The sequence below is a fragment of the Sinohyriopsis cumingii genome, chromosome 7 (genome assembly GCF_028554795.1).
Source record: "Sinohyriopsis cumingii isolate HCF-2022 chromosome 7, ASM2855479v2, whole genome shotgun sequence".
In the NCBI taxonomy this organism is placed as follows: Eukaryota; Metazoa; Mollusca; class Bivalvia; order Unionida; family Unionidae; genus Sinohyriopsis; species Sinohyriopsis cumingii.
Genome location: NC_142967.1, coordinates 32,772,141 through 32,796,986, shown reverse-complemented (window position 1 = coordinate 32,796,986; position 24,846 = coordinate 32,772,141). Strand labels below are relative to the sequence as shown.

The window sequence follows — 24,846 nt, the reverse complement described above, 5'->3', positions numbered from 1 at the left end:
AATATCCTGAACTCAAAGCGCTATGCTAACATCTTATTTAGAATTTATAATCATAGACAAAAGTTAGGTATATAACATGTTTACAAATGACAATCAGAGATTGACAAGAATTATAAAAGTCAACTTGCCCAGGGCATGCTGACTGGTAAATTGAACTTGCCGTTGAAAAATCTGAGCTTTCTCCAAACATAATAGCTCAACACGAATAAAACAATAAGACAATATACGGTAGATTGTAAGGTATTGCGACTATATGGTCTTAAAATAAGTAATAGAAAAGAGTGACAAGCAGCAAGCAATAATTTATTTCCTAGAACAAAAGTGAAAATGTAATTTAAAAAAAAAGAACTAACGGTATTGCGAACAAAATTCGAAGTAATCCTAGAATTACAAACACAAGTCCTAATGATTAAAGTTTTTAATAAACTTTAGTGGAAATCAAAATTAACTCCAACGCTGAATGTGTTGATGTGTCTGTGGTAGCTCATGTAGTGGTAATGTGCAGTCTTTTGTTCGATCACAATAATACAAACCAAGAATATATTCTAGTTTGAAATTGTACTATAAACTCAAGTTGTTCTTTTTTGAAGAGCACTTTGTATTTTCAGTGACTAAATAATGTGAATAAATGAAATTCGAGTCCAAGTAACAATTGAACACAACAATACAATTGATTATGCTAATATCTTAAAGCACGAATGAATAAGTTCTAGAAAATAAATATTACATAGTTCTCCACTTGACATCAGGTCACATTTAGCACTTTATATATATATATATATATATATATATATATATATATATATATATATATATATATATATATATATATATATATATATATATATATATATATATATATATATATATATATATTACCAAATATAAAATATTATTTTGCAAGGTTCTTTATGTTTACTAGATAAAATAATTATAATAAATAACATGGTAAACACAATGTCCTTGACTCACGCACAAATTATAATTATACTAGTTATTCTATACACATAGAGAATATTTTAGCTATGTTCTAGTTGTTTACAGAATACAAAATATGAATGATTCAGGTCGAGTAGAAAATGAACTTGATTCTGGATAAGGTCAAGTCTAACATATAATGTTACATTTTCTATGGAATATATTGAAATAAAAAAAATAAGAAACAATGGAAATGAAATGTATATAATAATGGAAATCGCGTTATATTTATTGCAACTTCAGTTTTCTTTGTATCTCTGTTGCCCCCCTCCCAACCATTTATGTATATAGTGTGTGTGTGTGTGTGTGTGTGTGATACACATAGGTAGATATGTAGACTGGAAAGAGTTTAAATACAAAATAGTCGGAAGAGCAAAATCAAGAATGTACATGTATATAGACAGATAAATGGAAATAGATAAACTTTAATGAGATAGAAAATTAAAGCAAGACTAATGATCAATTTTTCCTTACATATCAAGGATCTGCGAACACTTATTTTATCTATTTATTGAAATATTTCATATTGTCGCCTTCAACATAGCGCCATGCATCAAACTATTTGAATACGACTTGAGAACACTTAATTTTGTCCATTTAATTATTTGCCATGTAGGATGTATCGAGTCTCCTGTAATTATTACGTAACACAATATCATCAACGCCGCCTGTGAGTGCTATATTTTCCTAAGATAATGACACTTTGAACAAAATCATTCAGATAGTTAATCGTTAGAGAAGAGTGCCTTTTATTTCCAAACACAATTTACAAGTTGTAATTTTAGCAACTGACATCTACTAGCCATAAAACTATAACATTCATTAAAACAATCTTTCAAAATCTCTGACAATCTGCCCTAGGCTAACTTAGAACCTGAAAGTCGGCGAATCCCTGACACGTACAAGTGTTACGATTTCAATGTAACTGATATCTTCAATTATAAATATTTACTCTTTATTTCTGAATACTTTATAAAATAAATATTCTTATTATCACGACTTTTGCGTGAGAAAATGCGAGACTGGCCTTGACATTGACTACAAGATGGTAATGATACTTAGATTAGATGAAAGAAACTGTAGCTATGTATGCAGAGGAAGAATGCATTAAATATGAACGCTAACTAAAGGTGTTGATATAAATATTGTGGCGAGATTGCAAGGTTTTAACGAAGCAGAACATAAAACATTAGAAACTGAGCACAGTCCCTTGTCGGTATATTAACTCCTGCAGAGTTACTGTATTGTACACAGACAACGAGGTTCAATAAATTTCTTTTAACTTTTGCCCCTCTTTCAATTTGGTGGACTCGCCCGCAGTCTAGTTCCTTGCAAATTTAAGCTTGGCCAAATCAAATTTAGCTTGTCCCTGAGTCGGGCAAGTGGATTTATAAATTCCTGATTCATTGTCTCAAAGTACAATCTACAATCATGGACACAAATTAAGCACACACTATAGATATACACAACACAGCACGTAACTAACTAAGCAACAAACAAACTACCTAACTAACTAGATAAATAAATAGTGAATATATAGACTTGAATTAAAACAATAATATCTGTTTGGTAAATATATAGGGCAAATGAGTTTTTTTTTAGGAAAACGAAATAACACAATTCTTCTAAAGACAGCTAAAATCTTGAAAATGTAGTGTGAAGAAGATGTTATTTAAACTTTACAAATGGTTATAATTTTGAAGAAAATTCTACACCTTATTAGTAAAAAGCAAACTTTTCTCAAGTACACTTCTAATTACTGCTTTCCAGGACCCCGTTTTAAGCCGCTGATAAACTTGTGTATTGGCACTATTTGATTTACTTCATCTTTAGGCACTTACCTGCTCACGATATTTGGAAAAAGATCACAATTAATAGTTCCGGTGCAGTACCCAAGAATGTAACCCCAGTCTATTTTTATAACATCTTTTCCTGTCTCCATTTGGTGGTGATACAAGAGTTAGATTTAGGGATTCTTGGTATGGATTTAAAGACAGTTGTTTATTCTTTAGAATATGGCCTTATGGTTTGGTTGTCTGTGTGTGTGTTTCGGCGACAGTGTATAGTGAGTAAAAAGGTCTTGGTCATGATCCGGAAGTGAAATCTGTGTTCTACTGCATGCTGGTTTGCTTTCAGTCCAGCCTTTCAAAAACAAAATGCAGATGAACCTTTGACAAGAACTTTACCGTGAAGTTATCTTTGAAGGTATTTTAGATTAACATGTGATTTGTATTGATTGATACACAGTGGAAAGTTCAGTTGTTGTTGTTGTGGGGTTTAACGCCATTTTTCAGCACACGATAGGCTATGTATGGCGGCCAGTATTAATGGTGGAGGAAGAACCCGGGAAAACCCCGGGAAGAACCAACGACCCACGAGAAGCTACTGGCAAGCTTTCTCATATACCCACATTGGCCGAATCCTAGACTCGAACCCACACAGACAGAGGTGAGATGGCAGTGATCCGTAACGGAGAGCGCTTTAGACCACTCGGCCCCCAGGAATGTTCAGTACTGAGAAACAAATGTAGAGAATATATAGTAACATTAATTGTGTTCTATATCCTGTCATTGCAGTATTTGAATAAAGTTTAAATTGGTTCAAAATCTTTATCATTATTATTGATAGACACATGAAATTTGAATATGTTAGGCATGTTGACTTTGAAAATATAAAAATGATATAATTTAAAAAAATTAAAATTTAACAAAATTAAATCATTAAATTTGCCTTCCCAAAATGCACATATATAATATTTATTTGGAATGATATTAAATGATATCAGCATGTATATATTCCTACTCCATATACAAGGTCCAATGATGGAAATTTGTCAAATGCATTCCATTTTATTGTTCAGTTTGATTAAGATATCGATTGGTGTTGTGTGGCATTGTGTCCTGTACAATGTTATGGGAATTCTAATGATCCGTCTTGCTTTATGCATTATTAATTACTAATAATATTTGTTAACTGACACTCTAAAGAAATATGCAAACAGATTATTTGAATTTAACTTTGTACAACTAATCTTAATATGTTTACATATCCCACATGAACAAATATCCATCCATTTTAGAATGTTTGGGATCCAAAGTTCACATTCAGTACATCATATAGGCTGACATTGTACCTATAGTGAATCTGTAAGGCACATTTCTGGCTGTATGCACTGAAAATATCCCAAAATGTTATTCTCGTCATGAATATGCCTATGTATAGTAACATATTTCAATTTAGTACTTTGACAGAGTGCGGTATTGTAGCATCATATGATATATGATTCCATTGAATCATTGAGTTTAATAATTGCAAACCAACACTCTTAAAAATACACTGTAAATGTTCAAACAGATCATTTGAATTATGTTTGCAGATTTGATCTTAAAGAGTACATTGTATATGTCCCACAAATGCAAATTTCCATCCTTGTTTACAAGTTTTGAGAATCAGAATTTCACATTTAGTTGATGATATAGGATTTATTGGTACCTATAGTTCATCTGTATTGCTACATTTGGCTGTATTCACTTGCAATATCCAAAATTGTTTATTTCCCTCATGAATAAGATAGCTTATGGTAATATATTTTAATTTAGTTCATTGCTGCTTGACTTTCCTGTATACTGGTATGAACTGATGTTTGCACCAATGACTTCACCGCCCCAACAGTTTTTTTAACCTATAAATGGCTAAATATGCTTCTAGAAACCATATATATTTTAGGATGAATTTATTACTTTAATACATGGCCATTGTTTCACATTTCTGAGTGTCAAGTTTAATATTTTTTCCCATTATTGCAACCGTAATGCTATTTTGAAATCGCCATATCTAATACATTTTAACATTATTTACCTACATCTTACTGTTTTCTAGAATTAAGTGAAACATGTTATATCTAGCCTGGTATCTGGAACAAAGTGTTAAGAGTTGGATCAGCTTGGAAGCTCTCCAGTAATCCGGTGGTGACAGCAAGGTTTGATAAGGACATGTGCAGTTGTTATTTATATTTGACTTATTTGTTTGTAAGTTTTAAAATCTTTTTATTTTTTAATTTCATTATATGTCAAAATAATGTAGTTTCGTTTACTAGGAACTCGATATTTTTCCAGAAAATAGTTTGACCGTGACTGTTCATTTTGTAAACACTTAAAGCTGATCTGGTTCCCGACCTTAATTTCAAAATTAGTAACAAGATTTTTTTAATTTTTTATTTTTATTGTGGGAATAATAAGGCTGAGCTCGAGGCTTTGTTGGATATGTGACCCTCGAGTCGTAAATAGATTTTAGTGAAGTAAACAACTTTTTCTTCTTAGAGTAAAATGATTGGTTTTCGTCAGGGCTATGTATTGAGTACGTGATGGAAACACGATCATGTGCCCCTCAAAGGTGCATCAATTCTGTGCCTCAAAATTACTGTATAACCATTGTTTTAGAGAAATAACCTCAGTCTGGGCTTATAACACTTGATGTCAATGTGTTCTCTTGTTGTGTCACTTTGGAATTATTTTAATGTTTAATAGAATTATTTGGATTCAAAAGGATTAATTATTTTTTTCCTGGAAATATATGTGCTCATACAGAATTCTTGAACAAAGACATTTCTTAAAAATTTTATTCGGATTTCCAGCACCGGAGTATTATTTCTTGTGCTTCTACGAGGAACTGTAGCCAGCAACACTGTACCGGATACAGCATACGTCATCGCCTTCCATCTTGGATTCTTCGTCGGAACTCGAACTTGAATTCATTAGAACATTTCATTATTATGACTTCTTAAAAATTTATTTTTGGATTCGATTCTGAAAACCGTAAGTTCTTATTTTTTCATATTTACAGTATTTTGCCAGGGAAATAAAATTTGTTCATTTTTTCAAAGTTTTTTGTTTTCACTCTTGTGTTACTGTTTTTTATAGCCTAAACACGTACCAGTGTACTGCCATAAGTGACCAAGATTAGTTCGTATCATTCATTCATTGGGATAAAGTCGCGTGCACCATTTGGTATGTGCGACTGATTAGTTTGTACACGTTTGTGTACTTTTTTATTTTTGCGATACACCGCTATTTGTACAACTCCCCCACACCCCAAGCAAGCAACCGGAATCCGAGGTGCCCCAAAGGTCCCACCAAGGCTCTCGTCACAGCAACCGCCTCCATCGTTGTCCTCCGTTGGTGGTCTGCATCCCCGTCCTCTCTGATTTCAGGCAGTAACCAAGTATACCAGAAGCAGTGATTTCAAAAATTTCGTTTCAAATCAATGCCCAGTTCCCTATTTTTATTGGGCTATTCCTATACCATCTTGCCAAACACGTGATTGTCACATTCGATTCAGATATTTCTGAGTTGTGAATTTTCCTAAATTTTGTGTACTTTGCGTACTTGAAAGGTTTGTCACATCGTGTAGGTTTTAGTAGCCCTTTTTGGAGATCTCAATCTGGTTACAGATTTCGCAAGTGGAAATTTTAAACCAATCAGTGTTATCAGGGCCAACAATTTGTTGGTCGAAAGATGGCTTTCGAGGGTCGGAATGAAAGCCATATGTGGTGAACTTGTGAGTGTGTGCTATAAAATTATTGTTTTGTTTTTTGGGGGTGGATGAGGGTGGGGTGTGTATGCGTGTGTGCTATATTTGTGTGGTGGCTATATATATTTCTGTTCGTGTTTCTGCTAGTTTCCCATATATGCCGACAACACACATTCACACACACTTTCTCGCATACATGTGTAGGTAGAGTTGGGGGTAGGGTGTTGGCCTTATTTTTTTGTTTGTTTTCGGGGTGGCAATTCTTTTCATACTGGGGGAGGGTTTTGATTATTTAAGGCTAACTCTTTTCAATTATTATGCCTTCATTCCCCAAGGTGTGCAGGTGGTCTGTTCTTTCTTCCTTTGCTGCCTTAAGGCCTTTAACTTCATTCTGTATTTTTTCCTGCCCTTCTTTATTTCAGCTCTTTCTGTCTTGTCCATGTCGGTGTTTGCTTTCTAAATGGTATTTCAGCCTGTTATTTACCATCGTTTCCATTATTTTACATATATTGTCTGTTAGTGATATGGGCCTGTATGATTTTATATCGCTTGTGGACTTTCCGGGTTTAAGAATCGGGATCACTACTGCTTTTTTCCATCCTATAGGCATGGTACCGGTTTCCCATATTTTATTAATGAGGTTACGTACAATTGTGACAAGTCTTTTGGGTAGGTACTTGTAAATTTCATACTCCAATGCATCTCCTCCGGGGGATGTGGTTATTTTGCCGGCGAGGGCCTTGGTCAATTCGGCTTCTGTAAACGGAATGTTTAGTGGCCCGTCCTTATTTCCGGCTTCCTTTATGTTGTCAGAGTTGCTTTCCTCAAATTGTCTTTTAAAATGATTTTTAAATTTATCCGCTAGGTTGGTATTGCTGCTCATGTTGGGGAAATAGTTTGCGAATAATTCTGCTGTATTTTGTTGTTTTGTCCAGGTATGTTAGGGGTTAATTGATTTAGTTTTGCCTCTCATATTTTTTGTTCTTTGCCACACTTCATTCGATTTTGTGTTAATATCTAGCTTTGAGCAGAATGCTCTCTATGAGTTTTGTTTGGCTGCTTGTCCTTTTCCTTGTTTTCACTTGGGCATTTAATTTGTTTTTGATTTTCCTTATGATTTCTGCCGTTCCAACGTTCTGCCAGTCCTACAACATGCACTTCTATTATCTTTGATTCAATTTGTCTCATGGGGGTGGGGTGCGTCTTTTACTTGTGCCATTGCTTCTTTAGCCTCTATATTCCCAATTTCTAGTAATTTAGTGTCATGTTGTCTGGGATACAAGCATAATTTATTGTACCCCGCATTTTGCAGTCTTTCCTATATCAACAAATGTATTGAGGACTGCAAGGATTTCTCCCTGTCTTGATATTGCTGTTGCCATCCCAAAATCTAATATCTGGCATCCCTGGGGGTGATGTGCTTATAGCTGACCTTCATGTACTTGGGTTTTGAAGTAAGTACTTAGTCTTGCACCCTTAGGTTGGTTTACTCCGTTCTCTGGTAAGGTTTCCATTCTAATCCGATAATGTGAACTGGCTTTACTTTGGGGGTCACACACCACGATATTCACTCTATATGTATTTATGGTCTCTTGTCTCGTATTAGAGGCGGTCAATCATGTATATATTGTGATGCACAACTATGATAGTACCTTATACAATCCAATTTTACAAGGAAGGCTGCTTCCAAAAGTGTACAAAATTGCAAATAAAGTAATTTCCCTGTTAAGAAACAAAATCACAAGGAAAAGGGGAAAACAAAATGAATGAAAATAAATTTAAGAAAAACATTTTGAAGGAAAATATAAAGAAAAACGGAGACTCTTACTCTCTAACGTGATACTTTCCCACGATCTTTTAAGTTTGCTTTGTACGCGCCATTGCTACAACAGACTGTTCAATTATTAGGGCTTCTCTAAGAGCACTGTGGCATTCTGCGTGGTTTGGTTTGTGCAGTGCTGCGGTGTGGCGCTGCATGTCTTCCGGTCTGGGTGGTGAAGGCCACATTGGTTGCACCGGAATAGGTTTCCGCAACTCTTGGAGAAATGACCTCAATTTTTGCAATTGTCACAGAAGCGGGGTTTGTTTTTGAAAGCACATTTTATTTGCCTCGAGTCTTTCGGCTACCTTGATAGTTTCTGGGGTTGCACCCTTGAAGAAAAGTACCACTGCGGTGCTATCCTTCCCCCGTCTTGTTTTTAAGCGGACTGCTTTTTCTATTTCATGTCATTTGCTCCTTATATAACCTACCATTTCATTAGTTGTTTTTTTTTAATTGGAACGTATATGACTCCTTTGTTGTGCGATTTTTTTATTTATTTGGGGCTACGTGTTGTTTTGCTCTGTTGTGCCTAGTGACCTGAACATTTATTTGGCCTATTCTTTCAATTTCCATATATTTGGCTATCTGTGTCGTTCAGTGGTGCATTTGATTATTAGCAAGTTGTTTCTAATACTTTTGAGCGAGAAGTCTCCTGATGATGTTTGTTCAAATGCCTTGCTATGGTCATATATGCTAGCTTCGTTACTTTGGAGTTTACTCCCTTGACGAAGAGGATCAATTCAGCGGGGTGTTTCTTACTTTGGTTATTTTGCTGACTGGTCTTGTTTTCCCTAGTGCTTGGCTCTTTATTTGTGTTTGGCTTTGTTGCGTTGCCATTAATCTGCTTACTGTGTCTTGTTTATTGACAGTTAGTGTCATCCTTGTTCTCTCTAATTGGGATTTGGGATTTCCTTTTGGTATTACTCTTACTTTTAGTTGAGTCGTTGTGTTACTGGTTTCTTTGTGGTAGGGTGAGGGCAATGTGTTTCATCCAGTGTGTTCTCAGTTCGAGTCCCCTGGCTGCAAGTTTCTTTTTGAAGACGTGGTCTGAGTTGTTTTGGTACTTGTTGGATATTGTTCCTTAGTTTGGGTGCTCATGTCGGTTTTGAGTTTGCTACTATGACGTCACATCCCGAAAGTAACTGATATAAAATTATTCCTTGGGTAGTTCTAAAAGCAGCGATTAAAAGAAAAGAGGTCAAAGTTTTACATTAACTGTCTGACAATAGAAACGGGGGGGGGGGGGGCGGGGGGGGCTATTGACCCCAACCCTCTTGTCCCAATGTGCGACCGCCCATGGGACGTGCCTTTTCTCCCTGTGATACGCCTTATTATTCCCCCATGACAAGCCCCTTTTGCATATTCTGGTCAGCTCTGGCTAAATAGCAAAATAGCTAACGTTTTGATTTAAGTACGCAAACAATAAAGCCGGTGTGATTAATGAACATACTCCTTATCCTTGCATTGATCTTGTGAAAAGGACTGAACTTCGGACATACTTCAAAGAAACCATGTTCGACAGTGTGTGTATGTGTAAGCACCAGCAATTGATTACCAAATAAACGATGCCTATTTTGTTGTTACTTACGATGCCATGGACTTCATTTTGACAGTTCAAATCTGCAGTCACAAGTTACCGTACATATGGCAACTGTTTTTCTCAAGTTGTATGCCCCCCTTATTTCCTTAGGTTTAAGTCTTAATGCATGTAACACTGTTTGCTGAATAAAATATTTATTCAGAATTAGTTCTTTAGGGCCACATATACTGCATGGTATATTTTGTTTTATTCTTGTAATTTAATCATGGTAATTAAACTTTTCATATACGGAAGAGGAATGTCAGGTGGTAACTGGCCGAGTTTCTTTGGCAGAAATGGATATGCGATTTTGTTTGCAGAGAAAATTTCAAAGTGATCATTCATTTAAGGTAATTGGTGACAATTTTATTCCTTTAATTTTTTTTATACTATAGTACTGTTGTAGTTGTTTAAAAACATCTGAAATTTACTTGAATAATGTTTAATCTTCACGTTCTATTTACTGAAGAAGAAAAAAAAAATGTTATATGATATTAATTATTTCGTCCAGTGCCGGATTTAGACGTGTGTGCGTGTGATTTGAATTTTTAACGTAGCTTTAACAATTTTTCAGTCATATCGCTACGATGTCTGCAGTGTGGCAGTTTAGACTGTCGATTGCATACGTTATATCTATTTATAAATGGTTTGGGGTTGTGGTTTTTTCTTCTGACAAATGAAAATTGACAGACATAATGTAATAATCGGGACTTCGCTGCGCAAAATTGAGAGATATAACGAGATCGGGAGGTAGATGAAGAAATACCCCCCAAATCGGGAGGTTTTTTCTCCCGGCTTGAGAGCTGACAGGTATGAACTGTCCGGGCTTGTGGAATCTCATTCAGGACTTTAGTTTTTTTAAGTCACCAACCCGGGGCCCGTGCCTAACAAATTTCTTTTAGCACTTACCAGTACAGTACATAAAGTATTATACCAGACTGCAGATTCAACTTTTGAATGTGCAACCAAAATGTGGTCTCCATCCTGTCTGCCTCGCTCGCCAATGCTTATGTTTGTATTCAAGGACTGGCTAGTATAGCGTCACGGTACCACGTGTTCTGTCGTCTCATCAAAACTCGGAAAAACTCGGCAATTTACGGAATCGTGGTATCTTCCACGCAATATAATCACTACCCGCTTACGATATTTAACTTATAAACATTGCAGTCGAATTAAAATCTGTAGAGAATTAAATACGTAAAAGGAAAATTTTGATTTCCAGTCTCCTTTAATGGTAACTGTCCTAACTATAATTCACTCTACTTTATAATTTGAAAAAACAATAGTTTTAAGGGGATATAAAAATAGCTTTTCGTCTGATATTTGTAAATATTTAGTTTATTACTATTATCCTACATAAAATATTTTCTAGCCAAATGGTAAAGGGTTTACGTACCCCGATCCAATTTTCCTTTGTGTTTCTTTTGTTTTCCCTCCTTTTTGCCTTCGTCCGAATTTCCTATCCTTTGTCACGCACGTCCGTTATTTCGCCTTTCCGCTTGAGAGTGTGTGGAGAACGTGGTGAAGGTCATTTCATATCACCACATGTATATGCTAACTGACCCTGAGGCTAATTAGTTGCTTCATATATGTTGCTAGGTAAGTGGCATAAATTGCCGGTTTGGGTTCAAAAGAACAAGTGAGGGTCGTAAATCTACCCTTGACAGACTGCCGGGGAGGGGGCAATGTCTGCTAATTTGTAGGCCGTGGGTGAATCGACATCCACTCGGAATTGAGCAAGGCGTAGCCACCATTGGAATTACAAGTTTACATAATTACATAAGATAGTTATAAGCTACTCCGACATTGGCGGAAAACATTGTTATTCTGGGAATTACAAAGGAGCTTCGGAAAGGTAAGTGACTTAATTGCTCGATTGTCGCAATCTATTACTGCAAGGTAATTGTACTTTAATTATGTGCAGTATGTATACTTCATTACTAGAATCGTTAGTACGTAGAATTACCATTTGTAGGATTTGATTCATTTGTTGTGTTTGATCTACATACATATTTTGAGATGTGATCAATGCTTATGTAAAGAACTAATATTGTAATTCGCTATTTGGTTAATTCGTAGCAACCTCTAGTCCGAGTTTCCTCTGACCCTTGCCACCCTATTTTTTTTTTTTTTTTTTTTTATATATTTGGACATTTATGTTAGCGTGTAGGGTCAGAACGCATTCCCTATCGAAAGATGGAATTCGCCGACACCATTTGGTGTTGGCATGGGGTATCCGCTTTCTTGCCGACCCAGCACACTTGAACGACCTTTCATCGAGATACACCTGCATGAAATCGATAGGAATATGATTTATTTTCTCAAAAATCGTGAGCATAGCATTCGTCATGTCTTTAATCCGCTGACAGACGAGACGAAAGTACGTCGTTCCTGAAATTTGACCTGGATCTGGTCATTTGCATTCCGAGTCACATGACTATACAACACTCGGAACCTACATGTGAATGACATCAGAGGTCATATAGTCGCGTGATATCGACAATAAACAAATTTCCCAAGTTGTTGTACATAGAATTTGGACATATTATATAGAAGTCACTTAATGTTTGTAAATAAATATAATGCACACTTAATTCTCAACATATTTATTCTGAGAACAACAAACAGAAACCTGTCGGTATCGCAGCAGGGTGGAGAAAACCATTTTCAGTAAGTACCGAGCACGTGTCAGCGATGTTTTTTTGTTGGTGACTACCACATTGACACGTGCTCTTCGTAGTGAATCTGGATTTCTGCAACATTTACAGATTTTCGTAGTTGTTTTCACAATAAATATTTTGAGAAGTTTTTTTTTTTTCATTTTTCTATAAAAATTACATGACTTTTGTTTATATGTTCGATTTGTTTTCCTACAGCAGCACTAAAAATGGTCTGTTGTTGATATCACGTGACTGTATGACCTCTGATGTCATTGAGATGTAGGTTACGAGAGTTGTGTAGTCACGTGACTAGGAATACAAATGGCTAGATCCAGGTCAAATGTTAGCAATGATCTACTTTCGTCTCGTGTGTCAGCGGAATAAAGACATAATGAATGCTATTATCGTAATTTCTGAGAAAATTAATCATATTCCTATCGATTTCTTGCAGGTATATCTCGATGAAAGGTCGTTCAAGTTTGCTGGGCTGGCTAGTAAGCGGCTACCCCATGCCGACACCAAACTTATTTTATATATAGGGAATGCGCTCTGACCCTACACCCCACCATAAATGTCCAAATATCAAAAATGGGGTGGCAAGGGTCAGAGGAAACTCGGACTAAGTAACCTCGTGCATTTATTCATGTGATATTCTAGATTTTCAAATGTTGAATTGAATTATATCTTCGTATAATGGTTGCAGTGTGCAACATAAGTTAATATGAGTATTTGACTATTTGTTAATGTGAGTATTTGACTATTTGCGTATACTTGTAGGAGTATAATGTGTAAGGGTGTATCAGCGCATGGATATGTAGATATCTGTGTACACTTTGAAGAAGTGTAATGTACAGAAATGCGTCTGATTGCGTGATATTGTTCTGTATAATAAGATTTAGAATCTATATATACTGATGTGATCAAATCTATTGATATATGCATAATAACCAGAAAGTATGGGTATTTCGATGTGCACGAATGCGTGATCAAAGAAGGTAACTGCTTATCTGATGATAGATTTTTGTTCAGTGTGAGACTAGGTAGCTGGAGAAATATACTAGTCATTGTGTGGGTTCGGGCAGGAAGCTTTTAGGGATGAAGGTGTACTGAGTACCAGTCAAGAAATACTCCTATCATGAGATGAGTTCAAACACAGGTCAGGAGGAACATAGCGTAAGTCGGATGATGAAATAGGCAGTCACTTGGTCGAGTGAAAGACGATTGATATGGTTTGAATATTGAATTTCATTTGAGGAAGGATTATCTGTAATTGAATGGCATTAAATTGATTTTTACCTTTTGTGTATTCAGTAATTAGACTGGGGACTCGGAGCATCTCTATCACTACTTCAATTTCTAACAAAAACGAGCCAGGGTGGGTCTTCTGTAATAATTGTTTCCTTCCATTTTTTGTATTCTCCCCAGGTTGCCGCTTTTAAGGTTATATTCATTGTTGCATTTTAATTGTAAATTATTGAAGCTGAATTTATGTAGGTAATTTAGATGAGTTAGTTATATTTGTTGGGGGGCGGGCACTGGGTCTCCCCCTGTTGTACTGTCATTTGGTGTTTAATTTATGTTTGTTTTGTCTGTCGTGTTTTCCGTATCCGTTTCAATTTCCATAGTGTTTCTGGTCTGTTCTGTGTCATCTGTCATACTTTCATATTCAGTCTCAAATTCATCGCTGTCTTCGTTGTCGTCATTATCGCTTTCATCCGTTGTGATTTCGTCTTCGTTTTTTCTGACTCATTCATTTGCTCTAGACGTTTCTTTTTGAGTTTGAATTTCGGCGTATTGCCCTCGTTTTTTCTTGAGCTGTTTTAGGGTTGTCATTTTCAATTTCATAAAGAGAGCTCTCTTATGATGAGGGTGACACTGTTGTAGCTTTCTTTTATTCAGTCTTTTTTTTGGGGGTGTGGGGGTGTAGTGGTTGTCTAGGGGTGGGGTTCTTCTTATAGACTTTAACGAATTATGAGAAGTTCCCCTGGTCCTTATTCAGAAGGTTAATTCTGGACACTATATTATTTATTGACTAAATATATTTATGGCTACGAGCCCCCAGTCAGCAATGCCGACAGTTAAATTAAAAGAAATACAAAGATGAAATTTAAACAATAACAATTTAATAAATGAAATTTAAAAGAATTTAAAGTAATCAATGTCTCTCTTTCACCCAATGATCCCTTTGATCATCATTTGAGTTCACAGTGTGAGGAGATTTTTCCCTTCTTGAGTGCTACTCATCTAAATCTCTTCGTTCCCTTGTCTTTCTCTCCTTTCGTGATCTCCACTTCCGCTTCCTCTTCTATAATCCTTGTTCCTTGCCGTTATCTTGACTTCCGGTTCCTCTTCTAGTATCCGGAACCCTTGACGATATCCCTTGAGGTCACCCGAAATTCTCTGAACTTCTCTCGTCCCCCGAAATTCTCTGAAATTCTTTCGTCCCCCGAAAGCTTCCTGATCGAAGCTATTTCATGAATTTCCTAAATTCCGCCAATTTTTACGAATGGCTAACGGAGTGTGTGTCACTGCGACTCTTAAACACCAACTGACGAATTTCAGGCTTGTACCAGTCTTATGTCAGTTTCTCGAATCAAGTCCCACCTACAACGCATCCCGATTGGATGGCGACGGACTCTGGTCATTTGATCGAACTGTCAATCATAAAAATGTCAGTCTGTGTGTCCCCATGTACTGTCCAGCCTACCATTGTCGGCTTCCGGCTCTTTGAAGTTGTCTACGTCACGTGTTCCCAGGTACAAAGATTCCCGCCAGATTTCCACTCAAGAGCTCAAACAAAGACTGGGTTACGTAAGAGGATTAGCCAACTTAGGCACTTGGAAAAACAAAGCTTACCTGGCTCCACTTACAGACTTATAAATACATGTATAATACAAGGGGTTGGGGTAAAACATCACATCCCCCCACGCTTGAGAATAAAATCAGGATTTTATTCACTCAAACTAAAAAAGCAAAAGCGTTACACGATATAAAGAACAAAATCAGCAAAATGAACTAAATGCTAAACTGAGTATGAACACGAAAATATAACAAATGATCTATATCATTTCGGCGCTTCTACTCATGAAATCTGCGCCTACGTTTTCAGATCCTTTCACGTATCTGATCTGCATCTGGTACTGCTGTAAAAACAGCGACCATCGCATCAATCGACCATTGGACAACTTTGCCTGCGCCAGATAGGCGAGTGGTTGGTGGTCGGTCTCCAATATGAACTTACGTCCATATAGGTATCGCTCGAACCGGGATATGCCGAACACGATTCCGAGACATTCCCTCTCCGATACTGAGTAATTCTTCTCGGCAGCAGACAACTTCCGGCTGCCGTATGCGACAGGAAAAAGCGTCTTGTCATGCTCCTGGAGCAGTACTGCTCCCAGTCCCGTGTCGCATGCATCGGTGCGCAGAACGAATTCTTTATCCAAGTCCGGTAGACGAACAACTGCGTCGGATGTAAGTCTATCCTTTAGCGTTTGGAATGCGTGCTCACACGCATCTGTCCAAACGAACTTACTCGGGGTCCGTTTCTTGGTTAGGTCAGACAACGGGCCCGCAATCGCGCTGAAATTAGCGACATACCTCCGGTAATATCCGGCCAGTCCCAGGAATGACCTCACTTCCGTTTTCGTGGTGGGGCGTGCGGCGTTTCTCAACTGCTCCACCTTCGACTTCTCTGGAGACAGCGTGCCTTGGCTCAGGGTATGTCCTAAATAGTCTAATGTCCTGAAACCAAGGTGACATTTGGAAGGGCGGGCTGTCAAGCCCTCCTGACGTAGCCGCTCCAAAACGTCAGCTAACAGAGCGAGGTGTTCACCCCATGTCTCTGTAGCTAACAAGAGGTCATCCATGAAGTTGTGGACACCCCTATCGCGCAAGGGCTCCAACAACTTCCGCATCATTCTGGTAAAGACGCTGGGCGCGTTTTGTACCCCGAACGGCATCACCAACCATTGGTATGTCCCGTCGGGAGTAGCAAAAGCAAGCTTCGGTCGGTCTTCTTTCCTTACCGGAATTTGCCAATACCCCTTGGACAAATCCAGTTTGGAAAAATATTTCGCTTTCCAGACCGAAGCGAAGATATGTTCGGGGTCAGGTAGCATTTCAACTTGAAATTCTGTCACCTGATTCAGCTTCCGGTAGTCGACGCAGAACCGATGGGTGCCGTCCTTCTTCTGCACTAAGACTACTGGTGAGCTGTACGGAGAGTCGGCAGGTTCGATTACTCCTAGAGCAATCATCTGCTCGATTTCTTCCCTTACAACTTGTCGTTTCGCGTGGGGCAAGGGGTAGGGTTTACGCTGAACTGGTCGGTCGTCCACCATCTTTAACCCGAACTCGACAAGCGTCGTCCTCCCGGGTTTTTCTGTTAGCACGTCGGAATATCCGGCCAGCAAGGTCTCTATCTCGTTCCGCTGCCCTTCAGTTAACATGGGGTCACACTCCACGTCCGACGGAGTCTCGGCCCTCGTTAATGGACAGCTCGGGACAGTGTTAGCACCTTCCGTATCGCCTTCGATATCCTCGGTGACTATCGCTGCGACAACAAAATCGCTGGCGGTCTCCCTTTCCCGGTACCTCTTGAGCAAATTGGCATGGTACAATTTCTCTTTCGTCGGTAGCTGTATCCGGTAGGTTTGACCTCCGACCTTCTTGGTGACGCGTATGGACCCCTCCAGGAAACTTGCAACTTGTTGTGTTCCTGGGGCAACAACAACAACACTTTGTCCCCTACCTCAAACTGACGTGGTTTTGCGCGCTTATTGTAATTTTTCGCCTGTTGCGCCTTAGCTCGTTTGAGATTTTCTTGCGCGAGAGAACAAACCTCTTCCAGTTTGTTGCGCAAGTCCGCGACGTACTGGTAGGTAGTGCGTACTTCCTCTACAGCGTGGTCGTCTGTCCACAGCTGTCTCAGTACGGCGATTGGGCCGCGTACGGTTCTCCCGTACAAGAGTTCAAAGGGAGAGAACCCCAAACTCGCTTGCGGTACTTCCCGGTATGCAAAAAGCATGGCCGGAATATACCGGTCCCAATCCTTGGGGCGGCCTTCGCACAATTTCTTGAGCGTGTTTTTCAAGGTCCCATTAAACCGTTCGACCAATCCGTTACATTGGGGGTGATACGGTGTAGTCGTGAGGTGTTTAATCGACATGAGACGATTCACCTCCGCCATCACACGACTCATAAATTGTGTTCCTTGATCGGTCAAGATCTCGTCGGGCACTCCGACTCTTGACCAGATCGCAAACAGAGCTTCCGCGACGGTTTCCGTGTCAATGTTACGCAACGCAACGGCCTCCGGATAGCGTGTAGCATAATCGACAACCGTTAAAATATATCGATTTCCGTGCGCAGACGCGGGTTTTATCGGTCCGATTAAATCCACGGCAACACGTCTAAATGGTTCATCGATAAGGGGCGTACTCCCCAAAGGGATGGGTCGCTGATCCGTTTTCGGTGCCATTCTCTGGCATTTGTCACAGGAGAGACAGAACCGTTTTACGTCTCCCTGGACCCCTGGCCAGTAAAACTCTTTTACAAGACGGTCACGCGTCTTAGCAATTCCCATGTGTCCACCCATGAGACTCTCGTGTGCAAGTTTCAGTACTTCGCAACGCTTTTCCTTTGGCACGACGACTTGCTTGAAGTGTTCGTTGTGTTTCCTGGCGTGGCGATACAAGATTCCCTTCTTGTAGACAAACTTCACCGCGCCGTTCGGAGTTTCCCTTTCTGTTCCCGCTTCTGCGTGTTTGTGCAACTGCGCCAGAGTTGCGTCCTCCTGTTGCAGCTTCCTTAACTCCGCTGGAATAACATTACTAACCGGTGTCGATGTAACTTGGATTGGCTTTTGTTTCGGCTGTCGACTCATGGCCCTGGTTTCAACAGCACTCACTGGCATAGGTGTGCAGGTTTCGGGGTTCGGCTGGGGTAACACATAACGGCAACCCAATATGACGTCATGTGATAGCCCCTCCAAGCAAGCAGCTTCAATTTTCCCCTTCACGTATGGTGAATCGAGGTCAATGACAGCTACTGGTAATGAGTCACGCGCGCAGTTCGCGTACTGAACTTCTATTACCTCCCCTGTATAGTCCTCCGGCTTGACATATTTCTTGTCGACAAGCGCGGGGACGCTGCACCCAGTGTCATACAAGATGGTGGCGCCTTCACCATTGACAGTTGCGGCCGCAAGGTTGGCTGGGTTGCGACTCGCTTCCGGCACACCTTCCTTCTTAGCTACGACATTCACCTGGGTCTGCCTGCCCTTGGGACAGTCCCTGGCAAAATGCCCCAGGCGCTTGCAATTAAAACATGTCGGCGGCCCTCGCCGACTTGCAAGTCCTGGTTTCGTGGGTGAGGCCTGTCCAGGTCGATAGGCGGCAGCCCTACCTGTAGGTGCCCCTCCGACCTTCCCGTCGCCCTGACGGTTACGGACAGCCGGCTCAACCTCCCCCATACGACGCGACTCAGAGGGTCGGGGTCGGTCAGCAACCCCGGAACCTCCACTCTTCGAGTGCGCCTGCTCGTATCGCTCCGCCATGTTAGCGATCTCTTCGAGCGTCCGGTGTTCTCTTTCTGCTAAGAAAACTGTCAACTCGCGACGGTAAGTACCCAGGACATGTTCCTTGAGTATTACCTCGCGTAGCCCTTCGTACGTGCGTTCGACTTCGGCCATTTTCATCCACTTCTCAAATAAACCTCGAACACGGTTGTGGAATTGAGAGTGGGTCTCTGTTACCTTTTTCACCGAGTCCCGGAAAAGTTTCCGGTAAGTCTCGGCGGTCAGCCGATAATGGCAGAGAAGCGCCTTCTTGAGGGCAGTGTAGTCATCAGCCTCTTCTGCAGTTAAGCCGTGGTAGACTTCCCGAGCTGCACCTTGCGAAAAGGCTGAGACATTAATGGCCCAGTGCTGTTCAGGGACCTGATGAGCGCGTGCGAGTTTCTCAAACTGGATGAGAAAATCGTCAATAGCCTCCTCCCTATCATTGAAGCGTGACATGTTGATCTGGACTATCCGGTGGTCGATGAAAGGTCGGCCGGTTGTTCCAGAGCTTGTACTGGCGTCGTCCCGTCCGTTGGTCCTAACTTCAACTCTGACCTTTTCCATCTCCAGAGTGTGAGCGAGTCTGGCTAGCTCCAGCTCTTTCTGGGCGTCTCGGTCCGCTGCTTCTCGGTCCGCGGCTATCTTGGCTAACTCTTGGTCCGCTGCTATCTTGGCTAGTTCTCTCTGGGCTTCTCTTTCCGCTGCTTTTTCGGCCTTCCATTCCTTGATCCTTTCTTCTATAAAGGTTGCCAGGCGATCTCCCTCGTATCCAAGATCTTCCGACCCCATGGCGCGGTATTCCTTTATCATTTGTCGTTCGGTAGCCATTATATTAATGTAAAGTGATACCTTGTCTCAAAATTCAAACAATATACAGATATTTGTAATACCAGTTTAAATACTTACCTGTCGACAACAACTAGTTTCGTTCAGGTAAGATATTTGTTCGATATCTGCTTCACACGTACTGCTATGAATGGAAGATCTACAAAGCCTGCACATATGACAATAAAAATACAAGATGAGAAAATCACAAAATTTCAAATACAAAGAATGGAAAATATCTCACACTGTTCACTAATACTTCTACCAATAACTTTAAGTCCCAAAATAATATATATGTCTAATTCATATCCCGGACGAGCCCCCACTGTGGGGGTGTAGTGGTTGTCTAGGGGTGGGGTTCTTCTTATAGACTTTAACGAATTATGAGAAGTTCCCCTGGTCCTTATTCAGAAGGTTAATTCTGGACACTATATTATTTATTGACTAAATATATTTATGGCTACGAGCCCCCAGTCAGCAATGCCGACAGTTAAATTAAAAGAAATACAAAGATGAAATTTAAACAATAACAATTTAATAAATGAAATTTAAAAGAATTTAAAGTAATCAATGTCTCTCTTTCACCCAATGATCCCTTTGATCATCATTTGAGTTCACAGTGTGAGGAGATTTTTCCCTTCTTGAGTGCTACTCATCTAAATCTCTTCGTTCCCTTGTCTTTCTCTCCTTTCGTGATCTCCACTTCCGCTTCCTCTTCTATAATCCTTGTTCCTTGCCGTTATCTTGACTTCCGGTTCCTCTTCTAGTATCCGGAACCCTTGACGATATCCCTTGAGGTCACCCGAAATTCTCTGAACTTCTCTCGTCCCCCGAAATTCTCTGAAATTCTTTCGTCCCCCGAAAGCTTCCTGATCGAAGCTATTTCATGAATTTCCTAAATTCCGCCAATTTTTACGAATGGCTAACGGAGTGTGTGTCACTGCGACTCTTAAACACCAACTGACGAATTTCAGGCTTGTACCAGTCTTATGTCAGTTTCTCGAATCAAGTCCCACCTACAACGCATCCCGATTGGATGGCGACGGACTCTGGTCATTTGATCGAACTGTCAATCATAAAAATGTCAGTCTGTGTGTCCCCATGTACTGTCCAGCCTACCATTGTCGGCTTCCGGCTCTTTGAAGTTGTCTACGTCACGTGTTCCCAGGTACAAAGATTCCCGCCAGATTTCCACTCAAGAGCTCAAACAAAGACTGGGTTACGTAAGAGGATTAGCCAACTTAGGCACTTGGAAAAACAAAGCTTACCTGGCTCCACTTACAGACTTATAAATACATGTATAATACAAGGGGTTGGGGTAAAACATCACAGGGGGTAAGGGTGTTGAGTGGGTTAGGGGAGATAACCCAGACAAGTCTGTCTACTCTCCCTCACTCGCTCCTGAGCGGAGGTTTCCTTCTCCTGTAGGCTGGCAAATCTATTGCTAGTTTCAACCGTTTCTTTACGGGGAGTCTGGAATTTTCCTGTTTTGTTTGGGCTCAGGATTTGCCTGGGATTCTTCTAAGTTTACAACATTCATATCCTGTTGTTCTCGTGGGTCGGTGGTTCTTTCCGGGGTTTTCCCGGGTTCTTCCTCCACCATTAATACTGGCCGCCATGTATAGCCTATCGTGTGCTGAAAAATGGCGTTAAACCCTACAACAACAACATATCCTGTTGTACCTGTTGAGTTTGCATTTGTTGTGAGTTTTCTTGCGCATTGTTTGCGTACTCTCCCACCTGTCTAATCGGAAAAGAGATTTCCTATTTGTGCATTCATCTCTATTTTCATTTGTAGGTATGTTGCTAGTTGCAACTTTATTAGCGTATGTTTTTTTTTTAGTTGTTGTGGCATTACCAGCCGGTCTGTACAGTCTTGGGGGTGGGTGGGGTGGTGGTGACCCGTTTGATTGCATTTGGGACACTTCCTATCGCCATCACATCCCTTGTACCAACTTTTTACGCGAAACCCCATTATGTAGAAGAGAGTCGGTAATTTTCTTTCCTCTTCTCTGGGCATGATCAGGATTTTAACCCACGATGTTATGGGTCCAAAACCCCAAATTGTGGCTATTTTACTTGTCTTCACCATGGCTTTAAACTTAGATTCAACTTTGATTATGAGTTCTTGTGTCTCCATTTCGAGCGGGAGACCCGAATCATGTACTTCAGTTAACTTGGGTTCAATCTTCCTTGTGTGTGTGTGTGTGTGAGGGGGGAGGGGGGCAGCCCTTATTTGAGCTATCGCTCCCTTACCCACAAATGACTCCATTGCCAGGAAGGGTGTATAGCACTGTTTGGGATACAACATGTATTTGTTGTATCCCACATTTTGGAGTCCATTTATCTGTCCGATGTCTATTCCCATTACATTTAGCACGGTTAGTATTTCCCCCTGTCTAGGTGCTGTGGTTACATTCCCAAAATCCAATAACTGGCATCCTGAGGGGTGGTATGCTTATATGACTCTATTTTCCACCATTGTTTTGAAGCAGGTACTCAGCTTAGTACCTCTCGGTCTTTCACTAATTAACTATAAATCTTGCTCCATCTTTCTCTAATATCTGAGCTTTCCTCTCTGAGGTTACACTCCACTGTTTACTTTTTTGCGAAGGTTTGATATAATTTCTCTAGATCAGAGGTGGGCAAACTTTCCAGTGCAAGTGCCACATACACAAACTTACACCTTGTCGCGGGCCGCGTAGTTCATTAAGTAAAATAATTAATATTTGAAATAGCAAAAACAAAAGGTTTTTCTAAATAACATCATAATTAATTTTCAGTTAATATTTGAAAACTTAAACTTCAAAAGAAGCACATTTATTTGATAAACAGTAACATAAACAGAGTCAGTGCAAATGATGACTTGTTCCTAGGCCGCATGAAAACTCTTGGCGGGCCACATGCGGCCCGCGGGCCTTAGTTTCCCCACCCCTGCTCTAGATAAATAGAGGGTTATCCCCTCAACATTTGGACATGTAATGAATGGTTTTTAGACCCCAGATCAAAAATGACTTTGTCCCCAACAAGGATGAATTCCTAAATATCAAAATATACAATATTATAAAAAAGGACACAAAGGCAAAATATACAATAATGTAGTAAATTTAGAGTATGTGCACTTGGTTATAGCGCCCCGTTTTAAGCAATTCTTAGATTTGTGTGATTACTTGTTTGATTATTGGAATTCGGCGCCATGGAAATATTCCTGGCCCGAACTAATGAGCTAATTAATAGGAGCAAACGTCACGGAGTGAAGTGTTAGTGTGTTTCTGTTGCCGTCATATTAATGCTTAACATTTCCCTCTAATTTATTTGTATAAATATTTGATTATCATTAAGACAAGAGTCAGTGGTGTACATGATAGTTTTAGTTTAATGGATTTTAAGCGGTCAGATATGGTAATGTTAGAAACAAAATTCTACCTAGTTCACATCTGATACTGATAAAGATTCTGACCCATTGGAGTTGGAGTCTGCAGTTGTCATCACTGTTGTTTTGATAAACTATTGCCCTGGTGTAAAACTAAAGAATTGTTCTCTGTAAAGAGCAGTCGTCTTGAGCCCTAGCTTGGGTGAACATTAAAAATTGGCTGGGAATATACTTTGTGTTGGATGTTATTGTTTGCAACTTTTGTACCCCGTAACAATTTTGGTGGCAGCGGCGGGATAGCAAAGTTGTTGGAAATTTGACAGTAACATTGAAACAGCACAAGTACCAAAGTTTTGTCTGAGTAGTGTAGCTGTAAATTGCTATTGGATATACTCTGTAACTTTGTGTGGGTGAGATTCCTGTTAAGCCAAGGATAAACAAAATAAGGATTGAAATGACAACCCAAGGTGGCGTTATAGATGAGGAAGTAGGAACGATTGTTGAAGAGCACAGCATTGCAAGGATAGAACCAGACGGAAACAGCAAACAAATTTGATGCAATTCACAGATATTGAGGGAGACTTCAGTGGTGAAGAACCATATGACATGGAAATAGAGGAAGAGCAACCGGTAACAAAACTAAAGAAAACACAGAGCAAACTAAAAACATCCAAAGACATCAAAAAGCAAACTGAACGTGACCGGTTACAGTTAGAGAGGGAATGTGCAATTGAGAGACAAAAATTAGACTTTGAAAGGGAGAAGTTGCGAATGGAGCACAGTCTTAAACTTAAAGAGCTGGAGTTAGAGATCGAGAGGGTGAAACATCAGAAAGACATAGATAAAAGGAATGAGAGCCTCCCATTCAAAGTCAAGCTTCAAACTTACAATCATCAAGCGAATGAAGACATTCTTACATTTCTCTCAGAATTTGACACCGTGGCTGATCACGCCAAATGGGGCGAAGAAATGAAAACCCTGCAACTGAGAACACTGCTAACAGGGGAGGCAAGAGAGGTAGCACAACAAACAAGTAAAAGCTATGTTGAGCTAAGAAAGGCCCTGATAAATAGGTTTGGGAAAAGACCTCATGAATATTTCAGCCAGTTAGTTAGCATAAGAAGGGATGCTAATGAAACATACAGAGGTCTGATGGCACGTATAGAGCAGTATTTAACACGGTTCATTGATAGTCGTGATCCACATAGATGTTTAGCAGATGAATACTTCTTGAAGGCTCTCCCACCAGTGCAGGCCCAGTGGATAAGGCGCAATAAAGGCAATGGCTCTGTTGTCGATGCTGCTGAGGATTATGTTTTGCCCATCAGTGACAGCAAGTTCAACCATAAGTACAGCCGACAACAAGCAAATAACCAAGCATCAAGTTCACCTCAGTCCAAGAAAACTGGTTTGATAGAAAAATCCTATGGAGACAAAAAGTGCTATAAATGTCACCAGAAGGGTCATGTTTTGCGTGACTGTCCCAGCAGAAAACAACAAAATCAAGCAACCTACTTT

General features: G+C 39.9%; 1 protein-coding gene across 8 annotated transcripts in view; it reads left to right on the top strand.

Annotated features, from left to right (window-relative positions):
• LOC149794985 (galactoside 2-alpha-L-fucosyltransferase SEC1-like) overlaps positions 1 to 24,846 on the top strand; it is a 108,635-nt gene that overhangs the window by 27,298 nt on the left and 56,491 nt on the right. The window contains exon 1 of one of the 8 annotated variants that reach the window (XR_016422227.1): positions 11,342 to 11,763. The exons of 6 other annotated variants lie outside the window; for them this stretch is intronic. The gene's annotated coding sequence lies outside the window, so the exon portion shown is untranslated. Of the gene's footprint in view, positions 1 to 11,341; positions 11,764 to 24,846 lie in introns of those variants that run through there. One more of the 8 variants, XM_089964644.1, reaches the window with a different exon arrangement.